The sequence below is a fragment of the Piliocolobus tephrosceles genome, chromosome 2, assembly GCF_002776525.5.
Source record: "Piliocolobus tephrosceles isolate RC106 chromosome 2, ASM277652v3, whole genome shotgun sequence".
Classification (NCBI taxonomy): Eukaryota; Metazoa; Chordata; class Mammalia; order Primates; family Cercopithecidae; genus Piliocolobus; species Piliocolobus tephrosceles.
This window is the reverse complement of record NC_045435.1, coordinates 117,253,793-117,257,080: the sequence shown is the minus strand read 5'-3', so window position 1 is coordinate 117,257,080 and position 3,288 is coordinate 117,253,793.

Sequence of the window (3,288 nt, the reverse complement as noted above, 5' to 3'; positions counted from 1 at the left end):
TTTCTCAATCCAGATTTCTAGCCTGAAGCAGGCACAAGCTAGGGAAGGGGAGAAGCTTTAACCTCATATTTTCGAGTTTTGGCCAGGTATAGTGGCTCACGCCTGTAGTCCCATCACTTTGGGAGGCCAAGGCGGGCAGATCATGAGGTCAGAAGATCAAGACCAGCTTGGCCAACATGGTGAAACCCCATCTCTACTAAAAATACAAAAAAAAATTAGCTAGGCATGGTGGCACGTGAATGTAGTTCCAGCTACTCGGGAGGCTGAGGCAGGAGAATTGCTTGAACCCGGGAAGCGGAGGCTACAGTAAGCTGAGATCGTGCCACTGCACTCCAGCCTGGGCGACAGAGCAGGACTCCATCTCAAAAAAATAAAAATAAAAAATCGAGTTTGACTGTTACTCAGGACTAGGTATTTTATTTATGAAATAAAACTATGTTATAACTGAAAGTGACTGGAGGACTGCTTATTATCTGAGAGGGAGGTGAAAAGTCGTAGTACCCACTTAAGATTTCATCCAAGGGGTGGGGAAGAGTTATCTCTGCAAAGCAGGTTTGAGCTGGCAAGGTGGAGTGCTCTCTGCTCACACCCTGTGGAATCCCACGTATTCAACTTGATGTTTAACAGAATGTCTCTGAAAGGATAAACAAGAAAATGATGACAATTTGCTCAAGGAGGGGACTGACTGACAGGGATATGAACAAGTCTTCTTACTATATACATTCTTGTACATTTTGAATTTTAAACCATGAGAATGTATTTTCTATTTAAAATATTTACATTTAAAATGAAAAAATTCTGATAAGCAGCCCACAAAGATCCCTGCATCCTGGTCTTCAAGCCCTTGTGTGATCTACTCCGTTTGAGGGTGGGCTGGGGGTATTGAGGCTTTTCTAACTAACAGAACACAGAAGGCGTGATGGATGGGATGTCACTTTTGTGGCTTCTGTCTTGGGTGCTCTCTCTCTCTCTCTCTCTCTCTGTATTTCTCACTCTTGAGGAAGCCAGATTCTTTGTCTCCAGGCAGCCCTGTGGAGAGCTCCACATGAACTTGGAAATGGATCTTCTGAGGCTGCCAACAGCCATGTAAGGAAACTTGAAGGTGCCTCAGCTCCAGCCCACAGCTTGATGGCAGCTCATGAGAGACCCTGAGCCAGAGGCCCCCAGCTAAGCCACTCTGGATTTCTGACCCACAGAAACTGTGAGATAATAAACATGTGTTGTTTTCAGCCAGTACGTTTTGAAGTAATTTATTTCACAATAATGGAGTACTAAAACAAACAAATTAAGTTGCATTTAGTAAACACAAATTGTACGCTACCCACATTCACTTTTTGATTTGGAAGGTGGACTTTTGAAATACCGTTTTCCTGCAAGCCTAATTTAGTTAAGCTTCCATTTCTTTCATTTTTACTAAGACAACAGGTTTTTCTTCTGACATTAAAAACTGTGTCAAACCATCACATATATTTGTGAATTGTTACTTTACTGTCTTGGTCCTTTTGCTGAGAGAGAGACATGGACAGAGAGAAAATCCTCCCATATTTCAAAAATATGTCTTTTTTTATAAGTCATTTAAGATGGCAATAAGCCAATGAATAATGAGTGGCAAGATTTTTACTAAAAGTAACTTGAAAAATGCTTCACTTCCTCTTTCCCTCTTTTTATTCATCTGATCCTCAGGGTACCGAAGAACTGGTCATGTGACATTTCACCTGCTATACTACCCAGCATACAGAAGTTTCACAGAATGCCAGGTGTAAGTTACAGATGCTGTGGTGAGGAATAAAAAGAAATGCTTAGTATTTTTAGTGGCAAAGTGATAATGAGGTTCAATCACTATGATGACTTTTGAGTTTCGTATTCCTGCTAAATAAGTCCATTGAGTTGGTAATTGATCGATTTGCACAGCTATGTCTCAATGTTGCTCTAAGAAAAATGTTCCGATATGCCATCTTGGCATGTACTATCACCAGAAAAAACCACTGTGCTTAATTTTAGATCCATGCATTTAAAAAAGAACCAGAAGAACACATGCAAAGGAGGCCCTCCCCAGTTCTCGGTACTCTTCATTGGAAGAAAATAAAACTGAAATTGCTTGTCCCTACCAAGATTGCCTTCTTCCCAGATTAAAGACTCCTGCGTACCTTTTAACAAAAGGGACACTTTACAACAGTTATTTTGGAGGGTGAGGATTTTTATTTACATTATATAGGAATAGTTTCTAACTTTTTCTCAAATGCCACTTTAGGCTTGAAGCGTACTCTGTACTCTTTATGAATAAAAAAGAAACAACAACAAAAACTTCTCTCATTGGAAAATCATCACAATAAAATTATGTTTGACAAATAGGGTACCATGACTTACAAAATATGTTTAGACTGATTGAGTAAATATCCATACAATGGAGTACTATGCAGCTGTTTCCTTTAGGGAAGTATTATAGCTATTAAGGAGAAATAATAGAATTTGAATATCACCATTATGCACCCCTAAAATGTAAGTAATCTAGGCAATAATCATAAATGACTGCTTACATCTCGAAAAGAGAAATAACCAGATATTATGTGCCATCTGATGGAAATCCATGAAATCCCATATGAATGAAAGTCTTACCAAAAAAAATTAACCTGAGTCTAAATAAACCTCTAGATTGAAAAACCAATTTACAGGAAATACAGGGAACAAAGGAACATGTTAAACATCACTGCAGTTATAAAAATAGTACAACTCCAAATTGTGGGAAACTATAGTAGAGATGACCTGATTTTCTCCAACAAATAAATGCAAGGACAAACAGAATGGGAAAAGGAAAACCTGTAGATTAAAAAAAAGATACTTGGCCAGCCACGGTGGCTCACGCCTGTAATCCCAGCACTTTGGGAGGCCGAGGTGAGCGGATCACAAGGTCAGGAGATCGAGACCATCCTGGCTAGCACAGTGAAACCCTGTTTCTACTAAAAATACAAAAAAAAAAATTAGCCAAGCATGGTGGCGGGCGCTTGTAGTCCCAGCTGATTGGGAGGCTGAGGCAGCAGAATGGCATGAACCTGGGAGGTGGAGATTGCAGTGAGCCGAGATCTTGCCACTGCACTCTAGCCTGGGCAACAGAGTGACACTCCGTCTCAAAAAAAAAAAAAAAAAAAAAAAAACTTAGGATTCAAATCACCCAGATGTAAAAGTTTTGGAAATAGTGGTGATGGTTGTACAAAATTTTGAATATAATTAATACCACCAACTTGTATGTTAAAATTACAAATTTTAAATACATTTTACTAAAATAAAATT